The sequence below is a fragment of the Malaya genurostris genome, chromosome 3 (genome assembly GCF_030247185.1).
Source record: "Malaya genurostris strain Urasoe2022 chromosome 3, Malgen_1.1, whole genome shotgun sequence".
NCBI classification, from domain to species: Eukaryota; Metazoa; Arthropoda; class Insecta; order Diptera; family Culicidae; genus Malaya; species Malaya genurostris.
Window position 1 is genome coordinate 5,868,964 of NC_080572.1, and position 27,060 is coordinate 5,896,023.

At 37.3% G+C, this 27,060-nt stretch overlaps 1 long non-coding RNA gene across 1 annotated transcript in view; it reads left to right on the forward strand.

Annotated features, from left to right (window-relative positions):
- Nucleotides 1–16,446, forward strand: part of LOC131438909 (uncharacterized) — a 99,230-nt gene extending 82,784 nt beyond the window's left edge. Inside the window, exons 2-3 of the long non-coding RNA XR_009231010.1 lie at nt 15,635–15,731; nt 15,797–16,446. This is a non-coding gene — a long non-coding RNA (uncharacterized LOC131438909). The remainder of the gene's footprint in view (nt 1–15,634; nt 15,732–15,796) is intronic.
- Nucleotides 16,447–27,060: the final 10,614 nt, after the last annotated feature.

Genomic DNA, 27,060 nt, shown 5'->3' on the forward strand with positions numbered 1-27,060 from the left:
GAATGTAGTTGAGACTTACCATCACTGGCAGGACCAGATGAAGAATGAGACAGAAATGGTAAGTGAATTAAGGCGTTGCAACACGGTACCCGGGAAATAATCCTGCTAACAAACCCGACGTTGATGGTGGCCGAGATTGTCTTTGTCGCAGCTCGTGGTTCTGTCCGTATTTTATGTTATTGTGCTAGGGTGGTTTTTTCAATAGTATCAACGTGTTCAAAACATAGCTAGTGGATCTTTTTTGGGTTCTCCCTAGCGTCATCAAATGCTACGACAAGCTTCGATCAGAAACTGCAATAACAACAATGCACCGGCTGTGCAATGGCAACGATCCTATTTCTGAGTCGAAGATGAATATGTATGACTCGGGCAGCAATCCTTCGCTACCTCACAAAGTGCAGCTGCTCCATCGTAGCATAGGCAGCGAAAAATCATATAAATAGTCATATGTCAAAGCTCAATACTAGGAACATATCTATTTAATAAGCAACATCCGTCCAGCTTCGGGCCGCTCTGATCCAGTGCAACCCTCTGGTAAAGGAGAAAATGTACGAGCCTGGAATTGAGAATCCAAGTATTTAGTGCTGATGCCGATGGAAGAATGCTAGAGTGGGAGACAAAGAAAGGATCATCATCAACGACATTGGCTGAGTCCGAAGAATATCTGCTACATTTGCTGATGCATGTCATGTACCGTCTCCGTCGGATGTATGGGGAAATTGGGTCGTGGTTACAGGAAGAGCCCCCAACGGAATGATTATGGGTCTTTGGAAATGGATTATTCGTCCGACCTAACCGACCCGATCCAACCTAGGCAGAGAGCCCGAGATTGGATTATTGGAATCCTAGCCTAGCCTAATCCTGTTTGGAGCGGTAGCAGAGCTGGAAAACAGTGGCATTACAGAGGCAGTAATTACATTAGTCATGATAATTATTACATTATTTCATGTTTGTATTTCCTTTTAATTATTTCAAGGCGAAGGAATGGTTTCCAATTAGCAACTGTTTGTTTGGGGGCTATGGGTTTGATGACATATCCTGGGAGAGATATTGGCAACCATTTAATTGGCATCTTAAATGGTGCTTGTAATTGCGAAGATGAGCTGGAATATTCGATTAAACTTCTGCGGAGTCATATGCCATGCCTTTTGTGTATGTCTCTTTGCTGCAGTAACGATATTGAATGTATTACGGCCAGTGATAGCAGAAATGCATATGAACGATTGGTGAGATTACGATTGAAATTGACATTACCAGAGTGCATCTTTCGTCCCTACTTGATTGTCGTGACCTGATCTTCGTCAGCTTAGCTTTGAAGGAAAGTGGAGGAATTCCAGAAATGCTTAGCAGATCATCAGACTCGACCTTCTCCTATTTGGATAAAACTTTGCACATGGCTTCAGTATGGCAAACCATAATTTTTGAACAGATGGAGAGGTCAATCCGACTCACGAATGATTTTTAAAAAGGGAGTATGTATTTTTGCATTTCACCAAAATTGCCTTTTTCAAATCGTTGTAACTCGGAAACCGTTAATTGTACAAAAATGGCGTTCAGAAATAAGTTGTAGGGAATCGATTGGGCACTCTAAAAAAATATACACTGAAAAAAATTTGATTTGTTTTATCAATAATTACAACATAATCCGAAAAAGTTAAATAAAAAAGGGATGGTTTTAATTTTTTCTATAATTTTTATTTTAAACTATTTTTAGCTGGAGCTGTTATATTCAATAGTTGCACTATTTATGTACCATTTAATTCCACTATTTCACTGTCACGTTATTACACTTTCACAAAGTCACTACACTTTAATGAAGCCTAACAAACGTTACAATACAGATACGCGTATTTCGAAATGTTATTTACATCCTTCTTCCTGAACGCCACTTTTCTACAATTAACGGTTTCCGAGTTACAACGATTTGAAAAAGGCAATATTGGTGAAATGCAAAAATATATACCCCCTTTTTAAAAATCATTCGTGAGTCGAATTGACCTCTCCATCGGTTCAAAACGTATGGTTTGCCATACTGAAGCCATGGGCAAAGTTTCATCCAAATCGGAGAAGGTCGATTCTGATTTTGTCACTTTTTCGTCTTCTCATTCCTGGAATTGCTCAGTACCATAAATAATGACGAAAAACTCTAAAGTGGAACTTACTTCGATATCTCATGGAATGTTCAACCGACTGTTACACGTTAAGATTGAAATTCAATACGATTTGCAGTGTCGACATTACAGGGTGATGAGTGATTAAAATCTCAATTTGCCGTTTAAAACGACGATAATTGAAATAATGTCGGGAGAACTAAAACACCGAAGAATATTCAGGCAAAAAATACATGCAGATTGATAAAAAAAGGTATCATCTCACTGCTAGGTGGAATAATCACGTATTTCGTATTGTAATTAAACCAGTATCGTCAATGATTCGTAGTCGATTTTTTAAACAAAGTAAAAATCCCTATCCTGATGGTCACCGCCGTGATCGCGTATATCACCGGAAGCACCAGTAAATTTTAAATTATTTTGATAAACCCCTTTCAGATGAATTCATTAAGTTCAGAACCTGAATTTCTTTTGTTTACCTATAGAACATCCTCGCCCGGAAACGATAAAACGCGACAACGCCTGCCTGTTGACAAAACCATTAATAAGTTTCACAGCAACGTAGCCAGATCTAATTATTTATGCAATCATTTACATTTTTCATATCAACACTTCCTCACTCTCATTCACAAACACGCACTTATTTTACCGACTAGTGGCGGAGTAAATTTAACTTTTTCCCTCACCGATGTGAACCTTCTGTACATGACAGTTTAACCTTCTCCACCCCCGAAGGGACGGACGCGCAATTCAACAGCTGTCGGATTAACACTATCTTGACCGAAACATACGCACGGTTAACCAGGTTCCTGTCGGCAAACAGTTGGCTCAGTATGACATCATCACATTTGTCCTTTGCTGGACGCAGCTCAGTAATTCCTACTACAGCAAATGGAATCCTGTTACACGAAGTTAGATTGTAATTAATTCGAATGAAACGGAGCACATTAATATCAAATGGTGCTGCAATTGTCGGTCATCTTCCCTGGTGGATGTTCCAGCGCTTTTCAAGTGCTCGCAGAATTTTCATTACCATTTAATGTTATGACACTTTTTTCACTTAGAGACCGCGACCATATTTTACTGCCTGAACTGATGTGTTTCAATACTAATAAGCAGAAAATTAATCTTATGGTTCTATGAAATTCAATGATACTGAGAGCAAGATACGGGATAACATTTCTTAATTTTTTCTAATTATTCAGTTTGTATTGTTTCGATTTTCAGTGGCTATCATTTTGGGTAGTTAATTGATTCAATCAATTTGCACTTCACATACATAGTAGCCGGAAGCGACGAAAAATTTTCACATTAAACTGTGCGGTTGATTGCAACACCATTCTGTACCTTCAAAAGCGGGCATCAATATTACCTGATCAAAAGCCCTCGGCAATCTTCCTCCCGCGAGAAGGGAAACCATGGCGAAGAAAAATTTGCAACTATTAATCAACCAAGCCGAAAAACTACCCAAAATGATAGAAGCTCTTTTGGGAAAGTTTTACGATACCGAACAGACACCATTTGGAGAAAAGACACAGATCGGACAGACCGATTGCACGAGGAACTCGGCTAACGATGTGCTGAAAGTGAACTTTTGATGTGCGCCGCGAATTTGAATGTTCCGCCGGTGCGAACTGCATTTTATATGCATTTTGCAATGATGTAAGATCGCGGCTTGAAATGGGTGTGGATGCGAGTGCCTTTTAATTGGTGGTCATTTGTCGGCGGAGCTAAGTGATTGGCACTACTTGCGGAATTAATCACGTTGAATGGTATTTTGGCAGGTGTTACAAGACAGTTATGGACGGCTTGGAAGAAACATGTTTATTGTCGTGTACGATCAAAGATATACTGGGAAAAATATATTGTTTGCTATCTAACAGTATCAGTACTGGTAAGTAGAGAGAGAGATGATCCGATTTTAACCAGTGACCAATCGTCGAATGCATCACTCCGTTCCGGCATGATTTGAATTTGTATGACTCAGCAAACCGACTAACTCAGTGAGTTACTTGTGGTGCAATAAATTTCTTCTGAACGACATTTGGTAAAATGAACTTGAGTCAAAATAAGTTGTTTGTTTAACATTGTAATTTTCTTTTATCTTGACAGGCTTATTCCAACAATTTCCCATTTATTTAATCACGTGCAAAAAGTAATTTTCCGGAAAGTCTAGGAAGTGATATCGTGCAAATTAAGTTTGGTCAAACACATTTCCGAGGTGCTTGCGAACGTGATTTCATTGACACGCGCGATACCCATCGGCAGAGCGTTGTAATATAGAATAACTTTTATTCTACAATAATATTCATCAAACTTTTCATATGTCACCATTGCAGAATAATGTTTTACTAGAGCACGAAAACTGGGCAACATATGTTAGCCTCGCAGATAAAAATCAATGTTTCGAAAGATAAATAAATAGAAAGGTATCAAAATAGTTTTTGTGGTTGCAGCGCATTTGAAACCCAATTTTTACCTTTTTTTATATATATAAAAAAATATGTATCGAATTTGATCAAACTTTAGAAAGACTAGAAAGACTAATGCACAGCAACATGATCGTTCGAACCTAACATATGTATTAGATAAATGACAGTATTTTCAAATTCAAAACAATTTCATATTTATATTGATTTATACTGCTTGCAATAATAATGGCTGGAAGAACACGACTTCTTACACCCTTATACCCTGATCGATAGGGTCATCTACGAGATCTCAACTTCTTTGTTGGATACACACATGGATCTGTACATACACACATAAACATACGGATATTTTCTCAATTCGTCGAGCTTATTCGAATTGTATTTGAAATGCTATATAAGTTTTATACCGTAAACTTTGTTATTTGCTTTGGCAAACAGACTAATTTGATGAACTTTGAATGATTTTCTAATTTAAAACTTTAATTCGTGTCAGTATTGGATTTGATACTCTATAAGAGTAATAATATAAAAAATTGAAATGAAGTGTGCTACTAAATTTTGCAAAAACCGCTTCGATAGAACGTGTACCACTGTTCGTTTTATTTTTTCGATTTCTTCAAAATACAAACTCAAGAGATAAATGGATGAAACTTGTAAACTTCAGTCTGACAAATAACAGAAAATTTTTGACTGTACTTCATTTATGAACGTGATTTATATATTGCATCCGAAGAAGGAAAAGTAATGTTGGTTCCAAGGGCTACGACGTTTACAAATCAGTTCCGAATTTAAGCGTTGCAGAAAACAACCACGAGAGGTTTGTGTTTGTACGACAAATTTTTAAAATACATTTACTGTGAAGATCACATTTTGTTCACTTGCAATGCTGGTATTTTTTTTCACAGAAATAATCCTTCGGAAAAAATGTTAATCGTGAGTTATGATCAGTGTTGCGAAAATATCAAATAATCAAATCTCACCGCTGCAGAAAATCATGCGCGATTTTCGACAGCGATTATCACTATCTACAATATCAATGATAATTGTGATCACTCGAAGTGAGTATGGAAAATATCACACCCCGTCCAATATCACCATAGTGATGTTTCGTAAACTCACACATGATTATAAATTATCATCATTGAAAATCATTCTCACAATTATCAGCCATGCAAAGATTTTCACTATCACATGGTGATATTCAATGAGGTGAGTGAAGTTTTGAAAATCAATTTCAACCAAATCTTATCATGCAGTATGATTATTTTTGGAATGGGTGGTGTCGAATCTCGATGTCTGAAGTAATTTGAAATTGTTGATAGTGAAATTCGGTTCGTAAAAATTCATCTAAACCCATGGCAATATGGATATTTTTGAAACGGGTATGATGAGTAGATGTTAAATATCGATGTCTGGAGTCATTTTGAAATCCAAGATGGCGGCTCTCGGATCATGAAAATTCATCTGAAACCATGCAATATGGGTATTTTTGGAACGGGTACGATGAGTAGATGTTGAATATTGGTGTCTGAAGTGATTTTGAAATCCAAGATGGCGGCTTTCGGTTCATGAAAATTCATCTGAAACCATACAATATGGGTATTTTTGGAACGGGTACGATGAGTAGATGTTGAATATTGGTGTCTGAAGTGATTTTGAAATCCAAGATGGCGGCTTTCGGTTCATGAAAATTCATCTGAAACCATGCAATATGGGTATTTTTGAAACGGGTACGATGAGTAGATGTTGAATATGGGTGTCTGGAGTCATTTTGAAATCCAACATGGTGGCTCTCGGTTCATGAAAATTCAACTAAACCCATGCAATATGGGTATTTTTGGAACGGGTATGATGAGTAGATGTTGAATATTGATGTCTGGAGTCATTTTGAAATCCAAGATGGCGGCTTTCGGTTCATGAAAATTCATCTAAACCCATGCAATATGGGTATTTTTGGAACGGGTATGATGAGTAGATGTTGAATATTGGTGTCTGAAGTGATTTTGAAATCCAAGATGGCGGCTTTCGGTTCATGAAAATTCATCTGAAACCATGCAATATGGGTATTTTTGGAACGGGTACGATGAGTAGATGTTGAATATTGGTGTCTGAAGTGATTTTGAAATCCAAGATGGCGGCTTTCGGTTCATGAAAATTCATCTGAAACCATGCAATATGGGTATTTTTGGAACGGGTACGATGAGTAGATGTTGAATATGGGTGTCTGGAGTCATTTTGAAATCCAACATGGTGGCTCTCGGTTCATGAAAATTCAACTAAACCCATGCAATATGGGTATTTTTGGAACGGGTATGATGAGTAGATGTTGAATATTGATGTCTGGAGTCATTTTGAAATCCAAGATGGCGGCTTTCGGTTCATGAAAATTCATCTAAACCCATGCAATATGGGTATTTTTGGAACGGGTATGATGAGTAGATGTTGAATATTGGTGTCTGAAGTGATTTTGAAATCCAAGATGGCGGCTTTCGGTTCATGAAAATTCATCTGAAACCATGCAATATGGGTATTTTTGGAACGGGTACGATGAGTAGATGTTGAATATTGGTGTCTGAAGTGATTTTGAAATCCAAGATGGCGGCTTTCGGTTCATGAAAATTCATCTGAAACCATGCAATATGGGTATTTTTGGAACGGGTACGATGAGTAGATGTTGAATATGGGTGTCTGGAGTCATTTTGAAATCCAACATGGTGGCTCTCGGTTCATGAAAATTCAACTAAACCCATGCAATATGGGTATTTTTGGAACGGGTATGATGAGTAGATGTTGAATATTGATGTCTGGAGTCATTTTGAAATCCAAGATGGCGGCTTTCGGTTCATGAAAATTCATCTAAACCCATGCAATATGGGTATTTTTGGAACGGGTATGATGAGTAGATGTTGAATATTGGTGTCTGAAGTGATTTTGAAATCCAAGATGGCGGCTTTCGGTTCATGAAAATTCATCTGAAACCATGCAATATGGGTATTTTTGGAACGGGTACGATGAGTAGATGTTGAATATTGGTGTCTGAAGTGATTTTGAAATCCAAGATGGCGGCTTTCGGTTCATGAAAATTCATCTGAAACCATGCAATATGGGTATTTTTGGAACGGGTACGATGAGTAGATGTTGAATATGGGTGTCTGGAGTCATTTTGAAATCCAACATGGTGGCTCTCGGTTCATGAAAATTCAACTAAACCCATGCAATATGGGTATTTTTGGAACGGGTATGATGAGTAGATGTTGAATATTGATGTCTGGAGTCATTTTGAAATCCAAGATGGCGGCTTTCGGTTCATGAAAATTCATCTAAACCCATGCAATATGGGTATTTTTGGAACGGGTATGATGAGTAGATGTTGAATATTGGTGTCTGAAGTGATTTTGAAATCCAAGATGGCGGCTTTCGGTTCATGAAAATTCATCTGAAACCATGCAATATGGGTATTTTTGGAACGGGTACGATGAGTAGATGTTGAATATTGGTGTCTGAAGTGATTTTGAAATCCAAGATGGCGGCTTTCGGTTCATGAAAATTCATCTGAAACCATGCAATATGGGTATTTTTGAAACGGGTACGATGAGTAGATGTTGAATATGGGTGTCTGGAGTCATTTTGAAATCCAACATGGTGGCTCTCGGTTCATGAAAATTCAACTAAACCCATGCAATATGGGTATTTTTGGAACGGGTATGATGAGTAGATGTTGAATATTGATGTCTGGAGTCATTTTGAAATCCAAGATGGCGGCTTTCGGTTCATGAAAATTCATCTAAACCCATGCAATATGGGTATTTTTGGAACGGGTATGATGAGTAGATGTTGAATATTGGTGTCTGAAGTGATTTTGAAATCCAAGATGGCGGCTTTCGGTTCATGAAAATTCATCTGAAACCATGCAATATGGGTATTTTTGGAACGGGTACGATGAGTAGATGTTGAATATTGGTGTCTGAAGTGATTTTGAAATCCAAGATGGCGGCTTTCGGTTCATGAAAATTCATCTGAAACCATGCAATATGGGTATTTTTGGAACGGGTATGATGAGTAGATGTTGAATATTGATGTCTGGAGTCATTTTGAAATCCAAGATGGCGGCTTTCGGTTCATGAAAATTCATCTAAACCCATGCAATATGGGTATTTTTGGAACGGGTATGATGAGTAGATGTTGAATATTGATGTCTGGAGTCATTTTGAAATCCAAGATGGCGGCTTTCGGTTCATGAAAATTCATCTAAACCCATGCAATATGGGTATTTTTGGAACGGGTATGATGAGTAGATGTTGAATATTGATGTCTGGAGTCATTTTGAAATCCAAGATGGCGGCTTTCGGTTCATGAAAATTCATCTAAACCCATGCAATATGGGTATTTTTGGAACGGGTATGATGAGTAGATGTTGAATATGGGTGTCTGGAGTCATTTTGAAATCCAACATGGTGGCTCTCGGTTCATGAAAATTCAACTAAACCCATGCAATATGGGTATTTTCGGAACGGGTATGATGAGTAGATGTTGAATATTGATGTCTGGAGTCATTTTGAAATCCAAGATCAGCAATAAAAATATACTACGAAAGTAAGAAAATTGTTTGAAGTGATAGATTAAACATAGCAAATTTTCGAAAATATGTATAATTGGATTGTGTTAGTTTTCAATCGCCAATCATTTGGTTGACAGCAACCAATTTGATGTCAACAATTCGACTACCAGAATGCTCAACAAACGAGTTCCTTACTTTTCCCAAGCTTTAGAACAGTAGTATTGGTTCAAGTGCAATATTTGCAGAACTGTCGATGATAAATTTTTGATAGTGATTCTTAAATAAATGTCTGCTTTCGCACAATGAATTCAAATCTACAATACCGTCTCGAAGTGTTGCACTAATTTTTCAAAGAAAATTGTCCGTTTTTATTCGAAATTTGAAAAAAATTACCTCTATAAACAAACGGTAAGTAATGTCGGAAACATTACTGCAAAATCGACGTTAATGCGCAATAGCCTGCACAGTTGTCTTCTAGTAGACCTACAAGCTTATGAAATTAGAATTTAGAGATGCAGATTATAGCGACAAAATTACAAGGTTGTGTAGCAGATACTACCAATCACGGTGACGTTTAATATTTTCAATTCACACTTAATGCCATTTAATATATAGTAAATGGTTAATTGATGAGTGTTACTTGCCGCTAGATGACACTCAACTCCCGAAAAAGTTAAAACTCCGTGGTTTTCACTTCAGTTTTGGTGGGTAAAACACGGTGATAGATTGCATTCACGAGAATAAAATACCAACACCAAAAAAGAACTTCCATGCACTGTCCACCCTTCTGGCATCAGTTGTAGTTTCTTTCCTCTTTCAAATTCATCATTTCTCCGTTTTTAACAACAAAAATATTGAATGCAACACTGGAACCTGCAGAAAAATCCGACCGAAACACAGCGAAACAACGCAGAGCAACAAAGAAATACAATCGCACGCGACGAGCGTTCTACACAAACTAAGTTCAAATTTTTCGAAAAATTTTCATAAACTAGAAGTTCACATTTTGGATATCAAAATGACTCCAGACATCGATAATCGACACCTACTCATCATACCCGTTCCAAAAATACCCATATTGCATGGGTTTAGTTGAATTTTCATGAACCGAGAACCACCATGTTGGATTTCAAAATCACTTCAGACACCAATATTCAACATCTACTCATCATACCCGTTCCAAAAATACCCATATTGCATGGTTTCAGATGAATTTTCATGAACCAAGAGCCGCCATCTTCTATTTCAAAATGACTTCAGACACCAATATTCAACATCTACTCATCATATCCGTTCCAAAAATACCCATATTGCATGGGTTTAGTTGAATTTTCATGAACCGAGAACCACCATGTTGGATTTCAAAATCACTTCAGACACCAATATTCAACATCTACTCATCATACCCGTTCCAAAAATACCCATATTGCATGGTTTCAGATGAATTTTCATGAACCAAGAGCCGCCATCTTCTATTTCAAAATGACTTCAGATACCAATATTCAACATCTACTCATCATATCCGTTCCAAAAATACCCATATTGCATGGGTTTAGTTGAATTTTCATGGACCGAGAGCCACCATGTTGGATTTCAAAATGACTCCAGACATCAATATTCAACACCTACTCATCATACCCGTTCCAAAAATACCCATATTGCATGGGTTTAGTTGAATTTTCATGAACCGAGAGCCGCCATGTTGGATTTCAAAATGACTCCAGACATCAATATTCAACATCTACTCATCATACCCGTTCCAAAAATGCCCATATTGCATGGGTTTAGATGAATTTTCATGAACCGAAAGCCATCTTGGATTTCAAAATGACTCCAGACATCAATATTCAACATCTACTCATCATACCCGTTCCAAAAATACCCATATTGCATGGGTTTAGTTGAATTTTCATGAACCGAGAGCCGCCATGTTGGATTTCAAAATGACTCCAGACATCAATATTCAACACCTACTCATCATACCCGTTCCAAAAATACCCATATTGCATGGGTTTAGATGAATTTTCATGAACCGAAAGCCGCCATCTTGGATTTCAAAATGACTCCAGACATCAATATTCAACATCTACTCATCATACCCATTCCAAAAATACCAATATTGCATGGGTTTTGATAAAATTTTACGAACCGAAATTCACTATCATCAATTTCAAATAACTTCAGACAATGATTTTCGACACCACCCGTTCCAAAAATAATCATACTGCATGTTAAGATTTGGTTGAAATTGATTTTCAATACCACACTCACCTCACGGAATATCACCATGTGGTAGTGAAAATCGCGCATGGGTGATAATCGTGATAATGCTTTTGAATGATAATCATGTGTGAGTTTACGAAACATCGCTAAAGTGAGATTGAACGGGTAATGATTTCCCCCATACTCAGCGGTGATATTTGATGTTTTGAAAATTTCGCACACCGATATTAAGTGATAATCGTTTTCTAATATCATTCTCAGAATATCAAATGATTTTCTTCATGATGTTCGGCGATGATTTTGTAAGTGATAATCACCAACAATTATTATCGGCGATAATAACTGATTTTTGATATTTTGAGAATGATAATGCCAACACTGGTTATGATAACTCTACAGTTATAAAAAAATCGATTCTGGATTAAGCTTATCACTATGGAAATAATTTTAAGTACGTTTTTAGTTCAGTATACACGTGATCCATATTACTTGATTATCAAAACAATATATGACCTTTATGAAACAAAACCATTTCTTTAACATTTCATTAATTAAATTCCCTGGCTACTTTTTTTGCTTCGATAACAATACTCCGCAGGAATTTTTAATCAACAAACAATTTTTATTTGATTTGCTCGTTTGGTTCAACGTTTGGTTCCTTTTGGCTTCCTCTCCGTACGTCTCGAATTCTAATTGGGTCTTTATGTAAAGTATATAAGAAATATTTCATTTTTTCTGACATAATATTTGAATTCAGTTTGTACGAAACATTTCAACGGAACTTGACTTAGGAGGAATCAACTCAGTAATCTACTCTAAAAAATTAAAGCTAGCACATGACGAAAAAAGCCAGACCGTGTCTTTGGGAGTGAAGACTTCATATCAAATCGATGACCATTTAAATGTGAGCTTTCTGTCTGCTTTAACGTTAAATTCAGTTTATCTAGCTTTGGAATTACTGACATGACCTATTGTTACATCTTTTGGGATGTAAATTTAGATCGACTGCGGCACTCCTTTTTTACAGATGCCAACTTTTGGAACTATCGACGTCACACACTTGAATCTTATCGATAAATCCACTGCAAATTGAATTAGGCATGATATTTAATTTTACATATTAATATATTTTCTATCATCAACCAAGAAAATGCAGCATACTCGGAGGTACGTCATTTTTTCTAAGAGCGCAGATTCGTTCCATCTACAACACAATGTTAACACAACACACCTAGAAAAAATCGAGTAAATTTTCGTCTTTTGAGCCCGACGACATATGTGAGCCTCAATAATGACTCATTTTTACAGTTGATCTATCAAAAATTTAGTGTATTCTGACAAATTTTTTAGTGTTGAACCATGTAAGTTAACATCAGTTCGCTTTCTCATCTCATCCAAGTCAGTCGATAAAAAAAAGCCGTTTACGTTCGGGACGGAAGAAACCAAGTATAGTATTGTGTAGTGAACAATAGAACGATCTCGAAATGAGTGAACCAAACGAACAAAAGCTACCGCCGACACGAAAGAATACAATTGTTGTTGACTTCAGGCAGTGCGAAATTCGACCTTCGATACGAGAACTTGAAGGTTTGCTTAAGGAGCTAATGCATCTTGACATTAAACGTGTGCATTTACTTTAATGCAATAAGACAAATAATGTTGTTTACATCCAGTTTTATAAAGAGTTGGATGCAATCCAATTCGCAAAAGACAATAACAATGTGCAGTATGTGGAGCACGAAAACATTAAGTACAACATTCCAGTATATATGGAAGATAGTGCTATAGAAGTGCGTGTGCATGATCTTCCCTCAAGCGTCATCGATCCTTATATTCGCAACACTTTGTCCCAATACGGAGAGATTCTCTCTATCGAAAAAGAAAAGTGGAATAACTTTTTCCCCGGTATTCTAAATGGCGTACGTTTGTTACGCATGCGCTTGAAGAGGCCTATACCTTCTTATGTGATTTTTGATCAGAATACAAGAATCCCGTGCAAATCAATTGTTACCTATGACAATCAGATGGCCACATGTCAATATTGCCATAAAGCTGTTCACTACGGTAAGCCATGTGATAAACTGGACAAGGAGACAACTACACCAAAGGACAACGGTGCTTCCTTCACACCAACCCCAAACAACCCATGACAGCCACCAACAATAATGAAGCATCCCCTTCAACGAAACCATCAGTATCCCCTAGAGAACAAAGTACACCAGTTAGAGTTAACAACTTACCCTTTAACCAACCAGCAACTGCAACCAATGTACAACAAGGCGCATCTACAGCAACTAGCAACTAAAAGAAGACGGAAATCGACAACAATACCATCGATGTAACAGATCGGCTGAAAAGTTCGTATCTTTTCTATGAAAGGGCGCCACTAGAATTAAATCCATACCATTTTCAGTTAGTACCAACCTTCAAAAGATACGTGTATAAATTTGACAGCTGTCTGATTGTTAGTTTGTGAGATATTGCATTTTGAGTGAAGCTACTTTTGTTATTGTGAAAAAAATGGAAAAAAAGGAATTTTGTGTGTTGATGAAACACTACTTTTTGATGAAAAAAAGTGCCGCCGATACCAAAAAATGGCTTGATGAGTGTTATCCAGACTCTGCACCGGGCGAAGCAACAATTCGTAAGTGGTTTGAAAAATTTCGTACTGGTCATATGAGCACCGAAGACGATGAACGCAGTGGACGTCCAAAAGAGGCTGTTACCGATGAAAACGTGAAAAAAAAACACAAAATGATTTTCAATGACCGTAAAGTGAAGTTGATCGAGATAGCTGACACCCTAAAAATATCAAAGGAACGTGTTGGACATATTATTCACGAATATTTGGATATGAGAAAGCTTTGTGCAAAATGGGTGCCGCGTGAGGACGAAATTTCCAAAAAACGGCCTCATTTGAAGAAGAAAAAAGTTTTGTTTCATCCAGACAATGCACCGTGTCACAAGTCGATGAAAACCATGCTAAAATTGAACGAATTGGGCTTCGAATTGCTCCCTCATCCACCGTATTCTCCAGATATGGTCCCCAGTGACTTTTTCCTGTTCTCAGACCTCAAGACAATGCTCGCTGGTAAAAAATTTAGAAGCAATGAAGAGGTAATCGCTGAAACTGAGGCCTATTTTGAGGCAAAGGACAAATCGTACTACAAAAATGGTATCGAAAAGTTGGAAGATCGCTATAATCGCTGTATCGCCTCTGATGGCAATTATGTTGAATAATAAAAACGAATTTTGGCAAAAATATGTGTGTTTCTATTAAACGATACGAACTTTTCAGCCGAACTGTTAAGTTAACACGTCTGCTTGAAATGCAGGAATAATTGACACATACTTAAATCATTCTAGTGAAATTCTATCATTTTGCGAATTACATTGAGTCATATGTAAATTTTTGTCACCTGTAAATTTCACAATTTTTTGCTGTTGTATCCTGCTAATACGTACCTAGAAAAAATCATGTTTACGTCTTCTGGGACCGACATATTCGAATGCTTGATGTTTAATGTGTTCTGGTATATTTTTAAATGCTAAAATATGTAAATTCACACGCCAGCTTAAAAGGCTGGGTTTGTGCGTCACATATGTTTAAAATCATTCTTGTAAAATTCATTCATTTTACGAACTACGTTCTAATGAATTGTGTCATATGTGGAATTGTGCCACCTGTGAATTTCAAAACTTTTTGCTGTGCAAGGAAAAATAACCATACTGATTTCGGAACACAATAACATTGAAGCAAACCAATGAAGAGAAAACGCTCACAGTGCGGTAAAATTTTAATTTGAAACCAGCCATTTTTAATGACTGCCTATTTGGTTACTATGATTATAAAAGCCATATTTGTATGTGCAAATGATATAATTGAATTCGTTAATTAAACCTAATAGTTACCTAGAGTGAATTTTACTACTACAAACGCGAGCCGATAATTAAAAATGATAATTTCGCAATCAACATAAAAAATACATTAAAATGCTAATCCACGCAGAGATAAATCTCTAACGTGATGAAATTTGCGTAACTGGCGTACTTTGATGGTGAACTAATTCCTCACATCAACATGGGGACCGTTCCGAAGTGAATTTGATATCAGCTGTCATCACAAGACAGCTGAACGAGTCACAATCACGTCCCGTCTTACCGGTGTGCCATATGACGATGGGACAAGTACTGGTCCGTGCGGTCAACACGGTTGCTCAACATGTAATTTATCTTCGCATCATAACTCAAAAGAGACAAATATGTTAATGCTATAATTACATAATCTAAATTTCATTCTCTACCTGTAGCGAATCGTCGAGTCGTCCGGCACGGCAGGAACCATTATTGGAATAGTTTGCGGTAGATGAAAACTAAAATGCTGAGAAGCGGGCAAGTGGTGCGATGGTGAGTTGGATCAACTACATTTACATATTTCATTACCGGGTCAACTGGAAATTGTGTCGTTACAGCTAGACAAAGGATCCGAATCGTTAGGCATAGAGTTCAATACCAGGACTAGGATCAGGACCAACAAGCTTGAGGCTCTAATTTTCTCCAATTAACTTCGATTCAACATGCGAGCTTTAAACTTATTAGTATCCGATGAGATGTTGTTCGACACTTTCGGGCTATAAACATTCAATCTACCACAGTTCTTGTTTGCCGGCTTCGAACAGTACATGCACCACAAGCCAATGGTTGGCACCATATTACATTTCCAAGCGGATTTTACACAAATAGTAAACACTTCTAAAGTAGTATTCATAACGCCATCGTGGAACACGATTACCAGCTCAGTCCGGACTTTACGTTTGACTGTGTCAGACAACTTGGTACACAGACTCGGAGTCACACTTGCCATATAGACAGTGAATCACTACCCAGCCTCTTTGGCTACGACCATGAACGCAGTTGGGAAGAGTGATGCATTTAAAATATGCAAACTACGAAGAACAAATGTCCACCGTTCCGCTGCCATCACCCACATCGTGACTGTTGGTGGCAGTTTTTATTCATTTGCCTATCCACTTGGTTGTACCGTCCGGTCTCGTAGCAGGTAATCGGTACCTGTGTAGAGAATCTGCGGTACGTAGGGAATAGGACAAAAACAGGACAGGCACAAATAGGAATGCCAGTCCCAACAGGACCCGTTTCTCGGGTTGTGCTTTTTTTGAATGAAATTTATTAGTGAAACGCTGCAAAAGTGTTGTACAACATTACAAGCATGAGAATTTGTCGCAACGAATGATTCGCGCTGTTATTCCCTCACCATCACCACTACCGCCTTTGCCGGGGTTGCAGTCTATCAGTTCATTGAATGTCAGCCAGTCAATGCTGGCGAATGAAGTTCCGTTGTTTTTGAATTGCTTTGCTGCATTTTCTGTGTCACTAGGACCACGATATGCAACCTCGCGAATACATGAAAAATCGAAAGCGAGTGATGCAATTCGTTTCGTTTGTTGTTTGGCTGGTTAGTGAGGATGATTTCCATGTGCCGTTCGTGGTAATTATCGTGATAATCCCGCTGGAGTTGCCATCATTTCCCATTTGGGATAACTGTATTGTGTGTAGCCATTTTTTGTGTTACTGCAAGCGTATACAGCAGCCTTAAACCGTTCCACTCGGAAGTTACAACAATGGTCAATAAATCGATTTAAAATTGTAACCGCATGCAAATTGCAAACGAAAATGCTATTACATGGCCGCAGTGTTGAGCGATGTTATTGACGTTTTTATTGTGGCATTTATTTCTGCCAAACAATGTCGATGAATATTGCTACCACTACAATCTCGCGGTCATGTAATCAGTTTAACGATTTCTACTGTTGTTTGCGATCGGCATGACAGGTCAACCTCATAATTGTTGACAAAATAAGGATTTGCCTTGGTTATATTTCAGTTATCTGTGATTTCATATAATGTAACGAATAACGCTGCATCCTCGTGAAATCCTGCTGTCACAATATACAAAGCAAACGAACTACCTGAAATGATACCATTTTAATTAGTGCCAAAGATATATTTTATCTTCTTTGTTTATGATAGGTGTACCTTTCAGATTATAACAGAGCCCATAAAAAAGCGGATGACACTAAGCTCCAAACTATTGCCATATCAAATGACCGCCGTTTGTGCTGATCCACTGGACTCCGGGTATCCAAATTAGACACGGCATGGGCCACACGGCGCACGGTCGTAAAATCTTCCACGGGGCTTTATCTACAGCTTGGCTAAACACACAAACAAACCAGGATGGAAACCGTCGTCTGGTGAATTATTTACTACCCCTGTGAAAATAAAACCGAAAGCAAAACCGGTGTGCACCCAGGAAACCCATTCATCATCGATTTTTATAGCTGGTGGGGGTAAATAAAATTCTTCTATGCTAGATGATTTGTAACCGTCTGTTCAACTGTCGGTCGGCGAATTTGTTTCAATTTGTGGTCTATGATCTCCCAGAGGTTATTTTCGCACGTTACCTGCCTTCGGAACATTGAATCAGTTCAACAATTTCTATACCATTTAAATGAGAATTCTGACAGCTACGAATGCATCTTCACTTCGAGCCGTAAAATATGCTTTTGCCACTAACTTTTTAACTTCTGATCGCTTGCAAAGTAATTTTACAATTCATCGGAGAATGGCATCACTTTTAAGTAAAAAAATTTTTTTTCCTGAAACGATTTTCTACGCTATTTGCTGTGGTAGCATAGCTTGATTGTTCCCGAATCAGAGTTAACTAAACTGAAGCGAGAAAAGATTGTTGGCTTCGTTATACTTTCTATACCGAAGTAAGTTGGTGGAGAACGAACCGGAAAAAGCTCGATTCTATTTTGTCGTCCCTCTAGGGACATAACCATTGAAACTTTTTCTTCCGTTGATTACGTGCTGATGATGGGAAGATTTTCGCTTCTTCGCAATTCGTATCTTGAAAGAGTAAAGTTTCCGTTTTTTTTTTTAATTTTTTGAGAACCTTTCCTAACATTATGAGACGATTTTGTGGAAATTGCCATAATTGCATTGAGAGGTGATGAAGAGTGGTCTTTTCTTACGGGAAGCAATAATTACATTGAATTGTCACCGTTTTTAACGTGTGATTTTTCTCAGAAAACTTTCAAACGGCATTAAAGCATTCCAAGAAGAGGAAAATTTGGACTTATTTTAAATCGATACTACGAAAACGATCTCGTTTTGCTCAAATCAGATTCAATTATCAGGTAGTGAAAATGTTTCGAAAGTTTTCTATTCTAAATCGATAAAACCTCAGTACGTGATAGTTGGCTAATGATGATTTCGCAATCTTGCACATTCAGGCTTACCTATTTCCATTACACATCGGCAGCATCGTCATCTTTTGCAATAATCCCCCGTTTGTGCAGCAAAAGCGCATCCGCCTCACACAGATCGAACCATGAAACCTCAAAAACTAGATCAATAATAGCTCCACTCTCCGTTCACCAATGTGATTATTATTTATGAATCACTGCTGCTGTTTCTGTTGCTTTGACGGGACTTTGCTGGTTGAATATTGCTATCTCCCAATAACTTCCAGTTGGAAATATTTTCTGGTTTTATCCGTGCTCAACTTCTCGTTAACCGTGATGACGCCGACGGTGGTGGAGGTGGTGATGGTGGTCGCAAAATGACTAACCAAGTGTATGCTTTACGAAGATCGACGAAGCATTATGGTTGCGGTCAGCCTTTGAAGGTGCCTCATTCATCCTTGCCCGTGATGAAACTGCTCCTTTGCCGCTCAGTTCTCTCGGAGGAAATTTTGCAGTGCCCCGCTGCTCGGTTGCTTCCGGCTTGCGTGTTAGCTGATCCTGAGCACGAAGATTCTCTCGATAGATGAAAAATTAGATATACTACAAAATCGATACCCGTTTATAGTTTAAACATGTTTGAAGTTCTCTTCAAATTAATTACTTATTGGATTGTACCATGTGGAGGAAAATGAAAATCGTAATTTTTACGTGCATTTTACGTGTCAATTCTTGGTTTCCTAATTCGGGTCAAAAAGGCACTGTTTTGTTCTACAATTTAAGGGTAACTTCAAAATGACTCTCTAATAAAATTCTTTGGTAAATATTGGCGAAAATCTGCAGCAATTGATTTTCAGTCTTCTCTTGTCCACTTTATTACTGCTATGAAAAATCTTCAATTAGGAAAAACAAATTATCACCCTCATTCTTGTTTGCGTCCATATCGACCAAGCGACGAATTCGAACACGACTAGTTTGCCACAAAATATATGAATATCAGTAAACTTCTTCAAAAAAAGTTAAGCCTTGATGAAATCAATTTAATTCTTGTGATTAACCATATGCGAAGAATAGACGAAATTTCGCCAGTATAATGTTGCGAACACATTGAAAAAAGTTTAAACGATTCCGAACAAATTTATTTTCGAATCGAAGTTTGCAATCAAATCATAAATTTGTGTTTTGCATAGAACATTTAGAAAGCATAACAGTCATAGTAAAATGCTGTATTTTTCTGGTGAGCCTTGTCCCAGAAAGTATGGACGCAACCAAAAACCGCTGCCATTTCGCAATGGTTCAGAATCTGTCAATTTTTATGACTGCGTCTTGTTGTTTACAATCTTCTCTAACCACTTGTGCAGTTGTTTATTCGTTTTCATTAGTTTGTTTCGAAATGCGTGGACTTCAGCAGCAGAACAACGTCGAAAAATTGTGTACAAATGGTGCACCGAACACGAACTGTCACTGAGAAAAATAGCAAAAATGGAAGGAGTAAGTGAAAAAGCTGTGCTAAATGCAATCAGGAAGTTCGGTGAGGATAACACCTTTGAGGATAAACCGAAAACGGGTCGAAAAAAAAGTCCTGCTAACCCTCAGTTGAATAAACGTATACTGAAGGCGTTCGAGCAAAAGAAGGAGGTTCCAGTTCGGGATGTGGCCAAAAAAGTCGGCACTTTGAAGTCAAATGTTCTTCGTGCTAAAGAACGTTTGAATCTTCGAACCTATAAGAAGCAGAAACAACCAAAACGTAAGTGTAAGTGAATACCGTGGTGGCTAAGTACAGCGAAGCATGCTTAGTTTTCGTCCAATCAATTGGACTTTCTCTTCATGTGTTTTCATATGCAGAGTAGTTTAATTGGTAAAACAATTTCCCCGGTTAGGAGTTAGCTACGGGTTCAAGTCCCGTCTCTGCGGTAACATTTTCGTGGTTTTCATTACATCATTGTGTTCACATGTCCCCGTTAGATACTGATCATATTAATCAAAACGTAGTCCGAAAAAAGAAGCATCGATCAGGCCGAGGGTTCGAACGCTGTACAATACGATTCTTGCTGGAAATTTGAGCTGCATAATCATGGACGACGACACCTACGTGAAACACGACTACAAATCCTTGCCGGGACCACAATATTATACGGTGCAAGAAGGGCAAGTGTTAAACCAGTCCGAGACATCGATTGAAGTCGAAAAATTTGGTTAGAAAGCTATGGTCTGTAAGCAATTTATAGCTGCTGTAAGATTTCGAAACCCTTCATCACCACTGCTTCAATGAACAGCGAAATATACATCAAGGAATGTTTACTAAAACGATTTCTACCCATGATTCGAAGCCACAAGGATCCTGCTGTCTTCTGGCAAGATCTTGCTTCTTGCCACTACTCGAAATCAACGGTAGAATGGTATACTATCGAAAATGTCACTTTCGTCCCAAAAGACATGAATCCACCAAATTGCCCACAACCTCGACCAATTGAGGAATTTTGGGCATTAACGAAGGCACATCTTAGAAAACATGTCTCGGCAGCCGAAACCATTCAACAGTTCGAAAAAGATTAAAAAAAGTGTCAAAACTTGTCGCCAAGAAGTCTGTATGGAATTAAATGAGGAACGTTTGCAAGAAGGTGCGCCAGCTAGTCTACAATGGCTAAGTAGCAAATGTTGAGAATAATACCTATTCTGTTGTTGCAGTATAATATTATCAGTATATCGAATAAAATTTGAATGTCTAACACTTGTGGATTATTTACAGCGAAATCAAAACGCGTCCATACTTTCTGGGACAGTCTTTAAATGCGCGGATCCAAGTTTTTGCGGATCAAATTTTACATCTATTAGGTACTTTATGGAAAATACGTCATGGGTAAACATGCTTTATTTTATATTAAATGCATTATGTTATCAATGTAATAAATATGTAGACTATCGAAAACATGAAAAAATTGTAAGAAAAATGCAACATATTGTTCGTAAATACTACTGATCGGACAGCTATTTTGAATGTTTTTTTTTCACTTTGCACGAAGTTTAATTTGAAAATTTCATTTGTCGACTTGAATAAAATTGGTCCTGAGTACGATATTTATTTATTATGTAGCATTCGTCACTTCGGAATCTTCCTAAAATACTACCTATCCTTCTTTTGCACAGGAATCGCGTTCGTACACATTCGAGTGAAAACAAGAATGGCTTGTTCGCATTCGTTCGAAAGTATGTATTCGTCGAAAAATTGATACGGACGTACGCAAGCATGATAATACAAAACCAGCGAAAAAACAAGTCAAATAACAAAAGATATCAAACATTTTTATTTACAACTCAAGTCTGTACCAGAAGTGATAGTTTAAAGTTGGATGGGCGTTGTTTTTATACATACACGATGTTTAAAAATGCAAAAAGTGTGATTTTAGAACGTATCGTATACGACCGTAAACAAGAATGAGGGTATTTAATCGCTTGGTGCCACGCCATCACTATATGATGGATGCATCGACACTTTCCAATCAAACTCCCAGAGTATCTGATAAGTAAGTATACCCAAACCTCCGTTTACGTAAACTTTTTTTACGTTACCTCTTTTTACGTAACTCGAAAGAAATCCCAAATAACGCAATCTTTTTTACGAATCAAATCCTAAATAACGTAAACTTTTTTTACGAACCTACTTCGTGTAAAGAGGTTTTTGCATACAATGAAAATCATTTCCGGCTCATTCATATTCCATGGAAATTACTACAATGTGGGTATTTTCGGAACGGGTTTGATGAGTGAATGTCGGACAAACGATGTTTTAGGTGGTTCTGAACTCCAAGATGGCGACTTCCGGTATATTGATATTCCTCAATGTTTTGGTGTATAGACTTCTGTGGCCTGGCGTTGTCCTAATGGAACACGATGCCTCTTTTGTTGACCAATTTGCTAAGTTTTCCGGTCAAGTGCGATTATCTCAATGATACTATCGCCATATTTGACAGGTCAGTGTAAATTCACAGCAAACCGTTTCCCCTAAATTCTTTCCGTCGTACACAATTGTTTAATATCGTGTTAAAATTAATTTAAAAAGATGGCAAATGAAAGATGCTAGAGTTAACGCTCAATTTTTTAATCATTTCACCATGTTGTTTTTTGTTTTGAAAAAGAAATTCCATTACAAAACTTTCCGGATTAATGTATGATCAAGGAATTTTCAGGAAAGCTTCTAAATATTATAACGTATAAAAATTGGCACTTTTCGTCAGTGCTAATAAAAGTCCTTTTCATTGACTCAAAATAAACAAAAATGACAAGAAATTACTGTCACTCTCAGGTTCGTTTGCAAACTATGAGAACGAAATCCATGTCCAGTCAATGACATAAGCGGGAGACTAGTTTCAAAATTGTGTTTTTTCTTTCATTTGCCCTTTCAGTCACTTGCAGTTTTCAGTGAAAATACCATAGTATGCAGTGTCGATATTCAACCGAAGCGGTAAGAATCGAAAATGACAGAAAAAGGTTTCACAATAACTTTTATCTGTTGGTGCTCGAATTTGTAGTTGTTTTGGTTTCCAAAGAGGCTCTGGGATGTTATTACTTCGATTTGTCATATTTTAGTCGCTATTTATAGCCAAGCGTCACAGATTTTCAATACATCGATGAAAGAATGAGAATTGAAATTCTGTTGATACTCCCTGAAGACGTTAGTTTGGTTTCGTCGTGTCAAAGAGTGGCAGTTATACTCTCTCATTTTTTCAATGAGAAACGAAAATGATTCGTCTCTCTTCGTTTGTTATGGTGTCGGTCATTTACGTATGAGACAGTAAAATATTGAAAATGAGACTGTTGGATTGGGTTCTTTCATTGAGAATGCGTGACAATTTTAAGCTCTGCTTTTGGTAATCAATAACCTGAAAAAGCTCAATGGAATGCTACGAAATTTCTTTTTTCATCAGTTTGGATTGAGATAACTCACTGATAAAATACACAATTTCTTCCTCTACGAAATTTTAAATAATTCATCAGAATATACTAATACGACTAATATGAATTGTTTCGTCACTAATAACAGGTAACTCTTTGAGATGTTTTATTTGCATCCTGTGAATTGCGTACACAGTTCGAAAAATTCTTGTGATTTTACATCTTATCAGATGCACATAAATGGAGCGTCATATTTCACACAAATTTATATTCAAGAACATGTAAAATTGTGTGATTTGAAAATTACATGGCTTTAAAATGAAAGGAATAAAAATCAAAAGATCGACATCAAAAACGCGACTTGAACCGAAAAACATTAGATCACAAAGCACACCAATTAGCCGACTGAGCCACAGAAGCACATATCTGCTTGGCTGGTCAATCGTGCATATAAATTCATACAGTCTCACTTGCTAGCCGAGTGCAAATTACACTCGGAGCCAGTAAATTTCTGTATGAATGGAATATTGTGGCATTTGAGAAGTTAAGTAGTCATGAATTCTATCGTTTGAAGAATTATGTCACCTGTAAAATTCATAATTTCTTTCTGTGTAGTTGTGTGGTTTGTTTTGGCCAAAATAAAGAAGGTCAAGTGAAAACGCGAAAAACACAATGTCCGCACTCATAGAATATCCGTAGCCCCATTGTACTTTGCAAAACCTGTTTTAATTCACCTAGTGGTGTAATGATGCCTTTCTCATGTATAATACTGTGGTATTCTATTCAAAAAAAATTTCTTCGAATTTTGAAAGAAACCAAGAGATTGTTTGTGCTTTAACTAGTATAACATACAGAATAAAACAGTACTTTGATTTGAAAACGAAGTGGGTTCACTATTATATGAATTTGCGGCACCGGAACCCGAGAACCGGTATAACAAAAGTCGGTTCGTACGGCCACCAACTAACATGACATACAAACACTATTAGTACGCACTCTAGATTACGATTTAAATGTTTGTTGCATCCAAAAATATGCAGTTATTTGTGGTAGGACCACAAGACCTTTCAATTGACCCTAAAATTGGGAATAACGGTTTGAAGTCCAGGTTAGAATTTTTTTACGTTTTTTATTTCGCCGGTTTTAGTGACGGTGTACAATATTGAACACAATTTACTCTATAACTCCGGAACCGGAAGTCGGATCCGGATGAAATTATGGAATTTAGTATGGGACCATGAGACCTTTCATTTGAATCATTAGTGAGATTATTTGACACATACACACACAGACATTGCTCTGTTTAATTTAACCATCTCAAGATTCAAGAAGCGGTTGACCTTGAAGCGGAGAAAGGATAAAACCATTACATGCATACGATCTCCAGAACATATCGCGATAAATGTTATTAAACTATTTTCAAAACCTCTAACGAATGCCAGGACAGTGTTCTACCATGGAAAAGATAAATTCAAATTAGTTGGTTGGTTCAAAAATACTGAAAATATTAAAGTTCGCAAACACTTCATTTGGAGAGAAATCTGAACATTTAAAATTGAAGAAATATTTTCGCCAGAACAAAGAGAAATTTATGGAACTGAATACCTTGTTTTGTTGTTGTTGTTTTTTTGGAGAACAAATAATAATCACTATTTTGATTTGTTTTTGCTTCATGCCTTATATTTTTGAGTGCAATGAGAGGGTATGGGGCTAATTCGATACGTTTCATCCCCAAAAACGTGAATACTCGTAACTGCTCTGAACTGCGTCTTATCTTGAGTCAAGATGAAGCGGAAGTTCCGTAAGACCAATGTGAATTTGTAGGACACAAATAAAATGCGAAAAAGATGACAAAAAGGTACCTGATGCAACTTAACCAGCTCTTATGCATGTCGCGAAGCAAATCGGTTGGAATTTTATCAAACAACCTTCAAAAATGGTTCTAATGTATGTGAACTGAACTTGATACATGAATAAAACTATGATAACTGATCATTTGATGTTTGGGAGATGATATCGTAAACATGTTTCTCTTCTTTGGTTGAGCTTCTTTGGGAACGCCACTTGAGCCCATTAGTACCCTCAAAGCGGAAATCTGTGAAATTTATAATAAGAGAAAAGGATTTTTGGGATATTTGTTTTAAAATGCTAGTGTTGTGAAGAACTATTTCGAAATTTATTGTGAGCAAAACAGCTGCTCTAAAAAAATTTTAAAATTCACAAGTTATATTGTTTGAACAACTTAATGAAAAAATCAAGAAAAAACCTAGTTATACGAATATATGTTTCATCATCTAGGATTGTGAATCATAACCAACGTGTTACAATATTTCAACCATCGTAAAACTCGGGTCACACATCAATCGATTCTATGGCACATGCTTCACTTGTCCTGCCAGATTGGGTTTGGTGTACAGCTCGCTATCTCGAATGGGTGGTAAAATCGTCTCCCACTATGTCGATATACGATATACAGTAAGTAACGTCATGGCCCCAGCATAGCTCGTTTCCTCTCCACCGGTATGACGTAGCGGCTGCAGAAATTGGTCTTCGAATCGTGCATCGATGCGATGTGTGCACATTTCACAGATAATTTTCCATAATCATAAACCCTTGTTCACCGTGAATGTGGTCAGGATAGAGTAAACTTACGTGATTTCGCAAACAGTGCGCGCTGGTTTCCACCATGCTAGTCAGCAGCAGTTCATCCCAAACGATAATGCGGATGACGATAATGATGATAATGATGATAGTTTTAACAATATAAATGAGTAATTTAGTGGAAATCGAAGTTGGGTTTAGTCGATTCGGAACTTTATACTGCAAATAGCTTCCCTTAGTTCGTTTGTCGATGGTTGTATGAGCTACTGATTTCGATCATTCAGGTATAGTAGGAGATGAAGTAATCGTGTTTATCGAATTTTGTTTATGTTTCACTTTTCTTGCGTGACTGCGGGGATTGCACTATTATCTGATTGAGTTAACTCGATTTGTACATTCATTGTTAGGTTTCCTCTTGCAACTGTTTGAGATTTTAGGTTGATAATTGAGAACTGATTTTACTTGCCTGAAAAGTTTTGCTTTGCTTTGACGAAAGGTGTATTTTCTCTTGCACCAAATTTACAATCATACTACTACATATTTTACTAAATTTAGCCAACCTTAGATTGTGATGATTACACTGTAGATGCGTGGATTAAGATTGAAAAAAAAACTGAAACAGAATGCGGCAGATCGAAATCTTTGGGAAGATTAGTCCAAACACAATTTCAAGGATTTACCATTCAACTTCAAATATGCATTAATCGTTAATTGCATTATTCATGAGACGAGCGTGTGGCTGTCGGTGGTATGATCCTTAGTAAGAGAAGTAGCCTTAAAATGAAATGAAATCAATTTTAACCTTTTAATTATTCCCATCGAACTACACCGTGGAGTATGAGTGAGAAAGGAAAAAAACCGTTTTACATATTACAAGAAAAGTACATTTAGCGGTTGAAGGGTTGTAGAATGTTTAGTTGCCCTCGGAGTTAAACGTTTCATGGCCAGCGGCAGTTGTGACCGGACGTGCGTGGCCT